Consider the following 6,624-nt stretch of genomic DNA (forward strand, 5'->3'; position numbering starts at 1 on the left):
ACTAAATGTAACATGGGAGTTTCCTTAAACCAGAATTTTATAAACACAACAAAAACATTTAAAAAATAACCACCATTATTATGGAATTTTCATTATACATTTTTATAGAATTCACCTGAAATAAAAGTATGCAATGTAATTCTTTAAAAAAAAAAAAAAAGAAAGAAAGAAAAAGAAAGAAAGCAAGATAGTAATGCATAGCATGATGGATCAGGATCAAGAAAGTGAAAAGTGAATAATTGGGAAAAAACATAACCCTAATCAAAAAGCAGTCTAGAAGGAGGGAAAAATAATCTAAAAAGGGATTAAAGACTTATATACATGAAAAATGTTCTTAAAGATATTTTTGAATATATAAGTAATCTAAATAATATCATAATAGAGCAAGGCACCTCAGCTTTTCCTTACCAGTTAAACCCATCCCATATTTTTACTTACACTTAATTCTTTTCTTCTGAAAGGACAATATGGTGGGGGAAAAACACTAAAAAAGAACAAAAATAAATTAGTATATAAATACTTTTAAAAAATAAATTCTTTAGGAGTTAAAAATATCATTTTAAGCCCCATTGCTCAATATTTTCCAAATTCTTTTGTTTGTTCTTTAATATTTGAAATAAATTCACTGATATTTGCATAAATGTATTATAAAATTGAGTTCAACTTGCATTAATTATAGTTTTCAAATGTTTAACTCTTCTATAATTTGGACAGATTTTCAATAACTCTATTACCATTAGTTAAAATTATCAAGATGAGATTCCACTTAAAGTGTTATAGGTCATAAAACCTTAAATATAAATAGAAGCTGGGCTTTAATTAAATGCTGAGCAATCGGATTTTATTTTTAATCTAGTAACAGAGGATTTGGAATGTTCCTAGTAAATGATTACTATGATTACTCAATAAGCAACCAGGAAACAGAAAAGAGTCAAANGAGTCAAGATATCTTACCAAAAAGGGATTTAATATTATAAATTGCATGCTTATAAAATTTATGAAAAGCTGACTTCTGATTGAGAAGGGATTAGAAAATGCCAAAATAACAGGAATTCACCACTGATGAACCCAATTGCTTCTAGCATGAAAGCAGGTGATCTGAAACTGCTGAAAATCTTAGACCCGCTGTTTCCCCAAATAGCTATTTGCCACTGCCAGAAGAGATGATGGATCCCTATCCTCTGTCTTCCCAATCTCATTCCAATGGCTAAGACCCATTATATCCTCAATCATTGTCACAAAGTATGGACAGTAGTCATTTAAAATGTGAAGTGCTCCCACTTCCAGTTCTGGGTCTCCCTCTCTCTCTGCCCCTCCACTGCTCATGCTCTCTCTCCCTTTCTCTCCCTCAAAATAAATAAACATTAAAATTTTTTTTAAAAAATGTAAGTGAAGAGTGCCTGGGTGACCCTTTGCTCACTTTGATGTGTTAAACCTATCATTTATTTCACTGAATCGTAAAATAAAAGTTTTGCATGCATATATTATAATTTACAAGAAGCTTTATTTTTATATTTAAAAATACATTTTTATTTTTTAATAAAATGTTTTTATTTTTATTTAAAATAAAATAAAGTTTTATTTTAAGTTGGGTAAGCCTCCAACTTTGGCTCAGGTCATGATCTCACAGTGCGTGAACTGGAGCTCCGCATCAGGCTCTGCGCTGACAGCCTAGAGGCTGGAACCCACTCCCAGTTCTATGTCTCCCTCTCTGTCTGCCCCTCCATTGCTCATACTCTCTCTCTCTCAAAAATAAACATTAAAAATTTTAAAATAAAATATAAAGTTGTAACCTACATTATGTTTAAAACAGCAACACAAAGCAAAAACCTGTGAAATGTCTCTTGTCTTATGTTGTCTGTGCACATGCAACTGACTCATCTGTTACTGAAGCGTGTGTGGGTTCAAGGAGTCCCTTGCAGCCAGTTTGCATCTGTAAATCCACAGAGATTCTGCGAGCTGCCACCTCATTTCCTTCTCTATATTATCATAGTCTGGTTTAAATAAACTATATCGTAATGCTGAAGAAAGCAATAAGTCTTCCTCCAGTGCAGATAGTTTTTTCTTCATTGTTACTATACAGTAATCCCTTTTGAGAAAGTAATTAAGGTTAAATGTGGTCATAAATGTGGCCCTAACATGATAAAATTGCTGTCATAAAAGAAGAGGAAGAAACACCAAAGATCTCTCTCTCTCTGAAGGAAGATAAAGGAAAGGCCATGTGAGGACACAGTGAGGAGGGGAGGGCTACAACCCAAGAAGACAGTCTTCACCAGAAACTAAATTTGCTGGCCCCTTAATGATGGATGTCTAGCCTCCAAAACTGTGAGAAAATGAATGTCCATCATAGGTCTTGGGTCATTTCAAGCTTGATTATTCATTCCTCTTATACTTTGCCTTCATAAACCCCTTTGCCTCACTCCGTGATCACTTTGATGTATTCAACATATCTTTTATTTCACTGAAAAATCATAAAATATAATTTTTGCATGCATATATTATAACTTACAGGAAATTTTATTTTTTATGTACTATTATAAATCATATAGTTTTTTCACTTAGCACACAGTTGTTAAGACCCATCCACACTTGTGTGCGCATATAAAATCCCTTGCTTGTGATTGCTGGCTACTATTCTATAGTCTGCTTCCAACATGTGTAATTCACCCATCTTCCAGAGGTGACCTGCAAGGTGCTGCCTGATGAAAATATCACGTAAGTATTCAAATATTCAACTGCTGTCTTTCACTTGTCCTCAGGCTTCTTCTCTTTATTTTGGCTTCTTTACCACCTTTACCACCTTTTCTTCATGTCCTAATCATATCTTTTCTAACTTCCCTGTATTACAGACCTTCTTTTAAACAGCCACTGTGAAAATATATAACTCCCAGATAAATGCAGTCCTATTTTGGCCATCTGCATCATGCCTTGACATTTTGTCTTTAATAATAAAGGAATCAATTAATGTAGAAATCAGACTCCTCCTAAAAAGCACAATCAGGCAATCGTGGTTTAAATGGTGCTTTTTTCCTCTGTATATTTGAATAACAACATTGAAACTAACGAGTTCTAATTTAAACTTAAAATGACAAAAATGTTTACTGCCTATACAGCATGATTAAGAACATATTCTACCTTACCTTCCACCCCTTACCCTCTCCCCACCCCCAAAACCCCCGTGTGGCTCGCTCCCTCCATGAATTCAGCTTTAGCTGAATCCCACTGTGGAATAAAATGGGCGATTTTGGAGTCCTGTTTTACATTTCAATCAAATAAGGAAGTGTCATTTCCAGTGGGCATCGCAGATTCCAGCCTTCACCTTCAGTTAAAAGAACTCGAGTAGAGGCTCTTTCTCCTAACAGTCCAAAGCAGAGGACTAACGGCGTTCGGATTTCTTCCTATACATCACTTGCCATTGCACATTATCTCCCAGCAACAGCTGGTGACACACAGACACTGCGCTTCTAGGAAAGCACCCCTCGTCCCCCTCCATCTGCTTCAGTCCATTTACCTCCGAAATAGCACACTGTTTTAGCTGCTTTGCTTACTGCATCTTATCCACAGTGTAATTTAAATCCTTTCAGTTAGGAGAAGCAGATTTTGCGTTTTGAAGCTAGTTTTGCTTTTAAAGCTACCTGAGGTTGGAGGTCTTCACAACTTGAGAATCAGTCAGAAATTTTTTATAGGTCGAATGATAGGAAAACATACAAAATTCACATTGTCAATATAAAGTAAGGCTAATATGTACATATGTTTGAAAAGAAAGTATATTGATTGCATTTCTGAGGTTAAATTTAAATCTGAGTGACCAATTTTTGGTTTCACTAGAAAACAGCAAGAATCTGCAACTTTCATGAGGGCTGCCAGATCTGTTTCCATGCTCCGCTGCTCTTGAAGTGGCGACGGACTTGGATGAGAATTGAAACAACCACATCTTCTTTCGCTGCTTCGTAACACTTTCACACTTGGTCTGTATGTCCAGAACACGACTATAATAAGATCTGTTGTTCTTTATTATTTTTTTTCTCTTCTTAAGTGTGTGTGTGTGTGTGTGTGTGTGCGCGCGCGCACGCGCGCATGTGACCTCCTTTCCCACATATGATGAAAATACCAAGTTCTGAAGTCAAACTGCCAGTCTGAAGCAAGACCATCATTTTATGTATGACCTTGGGACAATTATACATGTCCTAAGTCTCAGTTTCTTTATCTAAAATACGAGGTACTTATTTTATAGAGTTATAATGAGGACTAAATCAAAAGTTTTACTTAAAGTGTTTAGCACAGTGTCAATCCCATTGTAAATGATCAAACATAAGCTAATATAAGTATGGCAGAAATAATGAGATATTCTTTTCTTTGATTTATTGTGACTCTTCCTTGTTTTCAAGAAAAGGGAACTTCATCCCTTATTTATGGTTTAAGGAAGTGAAAATAATACAATCTTATTTTTGATATTGATATTTTAAGAATTATGCTGTAAGATTAAGTACTAATTCTTCTCATAAAGTAATAAAACACATGAATAAGAAATTATGTTTTACAGTTCATTTTCCACTTCAAACACTCCTCTCATTCATTTGTATTCATTTGCACCTTTGTCAAATAGGAAATGAATGTAAAACCAGAAGTTTATTCTTTTGACTTTCAATTTTATTGCTTGATCTACATTTCTAACGTTATGATAGTACTACACTGTCTTAAATAATACAGATTTAGGGTAAGTTTTGAGGGTGAGTGAGTTCTCCAACATTGTTCTTCTTTCTTATGATTTTTCTTTAATCTTTCTATTATTGAAAATGGGATATTAAAATATCAGTTTATTATTGTTGAATTATCTGTTTTTCTCTTTAATTCTCTCAGTTGGTATTTTGTATATTTTGGAATCCTGTTGTTAGGTGTATACATGTTTATAATTTTATCTCTTCTTGATGGATTGAAAGAAGAGATAAAATGAAATGTCCCTGTCTTTATTTTTTGTTTTAGTGTCTATTTTATCTGACATTTGCATAACCACACCAGTTTTCTTATGGTTGCTGTTTTGCAAACTTTTATTTTTATTTTCAAATGCTAATTTACTCTGAGACAGAAGGTTCAAGAAGGGGAGAGGAAGAGAGAGAGAGGGAGAGAGAGAGAATCTCACGCAGGTTCCCCACTGTCAGTTCAGAGCCAGACATGGGGTTCAATCTCACAAACCATGAGATCATGACCTGAGCTGAACTTGGCTGCTTACCAGCTGAGCCACCCAGGCACCCCAACTTTTTATTTTCAATCTTTCTAGTTGTTTGATTTCTAAAGTGTGACACCTGTTGACTGTATATAGTTAGGTCTTTTTTTTTTAATCCAATTTATAAACTGCCTTTTGATCAGATCGTTTAATCTACTCACACTTAGTGTTATTATGATGTAGTTGGATTTACATCTTCCATTTTACTCTTTGTTTCTGTACGTCTCATGTGTTTTATTCTTATATTTCTCCTTAACGTTTTTTTTGCATTAATTGAATATTTTTTAGGGTAACATTTTAATTTCCATAATGTTTTAAATATATTGTCTTAGCTATTTTCTTAGTATTTGTTCTAGAGCTTACCATATATATCTCAACTCATCTGAATCAAATTCAGATTTACACTAGCTTAATTACAATGAAATAAAGAAGTGCTGCTCCTATATAGCTCTTTTCCTTCTCCCTGTGTTATGTGCTATTATTGTTATATATATTGCATCAATATATGTTACTAACTCAAAAATAAATTGTTACAAGTATTACTTTTTTTGTCTTTTAAAGAAATACATGGGGCAAGTGGGTTGCTCCATTGGTTGAGCATAAGATTTTTGATTTTGGCTCAGATCATGATCCCAGGTTTGTGGGATTGAGCCCCATGTCAGGCTCCCTGCTGAGTGTGGAGCCTGCTTGAGAATCTTTCTTTCCCTCTTCTCTTCTCTCCTGTTTACACTCCTTCCCTCTCTAAAATAATTTTTAAAAGCACAGATAAGAAAGGAGAGTAAATATATAGAGAATTCAGCTTTGTTTCCACCTACCTCCTTTGTATATTTTTGTCAAATATATTACATTTCTTTGTTTTATAATTCCAACAACATAATGTATAGGTAAATAGATATAGATACAGATATACATACACATACAGGTATAGACGTACATATATGGATATGGAAACATATATGCAATTGCTTTTGAAATCAGTTAAGAATAGAAAGGAGATGTAACATGCATTTATAACAACTTTCATAATTATATAATTACTTGTATTCTTTGTATTTGTTGTCATTGTTGTTTTAAATTAGTGTGTAAGATCACTTGATTTCAGCCTGAAGAGAATTTAGTTGGGGTAGCTTTGTACATGACAAATAATTTTTCCCTTGTTGCTTTCAGGATTTTCTCTTTTCTTGGTTTTAACGTTTCTTTTCTTTTTTTTCTTTTTTTACAAATAGTTTATTGTCAAGTTGGTTTCCATGTAACACCCAGTGCTCATCCCCACAAGTGCCCCTCTCCGTGCCCATTCCCCCCTCCACATCCATCAGTCCTCAGTTTTTGTCAGCATTCAAGAGTCTCTCATGGTTTGCCTCTCTCCCTTTCCCCCACCATTTCCCCCCTTCTTCTCCCCC

The 6,624-nt window shown here is 34.2% G+C and overlaps 1 long non-coding RNA gene across 2 annotated transcripts in view; it reads right to left on the reverse strand.

The window, feature by feature from the left end:
• LOC144227270 (uncharacterized) overlaps positions 1–6,624 on the reverse strand; it is a 64,656-nt gene that overhangs the window by 38,270 nt on the left and 19,762 nt on the right. For both annotated transcript variants that reach the window (XR_013333891.1, XR_013333892.1), the window contains exon 3: positions 439–484. This is a non-coding gene — a long non-coding RNA (uncharacterized LOC144227270). The remainder of the gene's footprint in view (positions 1–438; positions 485–6,624) is intronic.

This window comes from Crocuta crocuta, unplaced genomic scaffold, assembly GCF_008692635.1.
Source record: "Crocuta crocuta isolate KB4526 unplaced genomic scaffold, BGI_CrCroc_1.0 scaffold223, whole genome shotgun sequence".
Classification (NCBI taxonomy): Eukaryota; Metazoa; Chordata; class Mammalia; order Carnivora; family Hyaenidae; genus Crocuta; species Crocuta crocuta.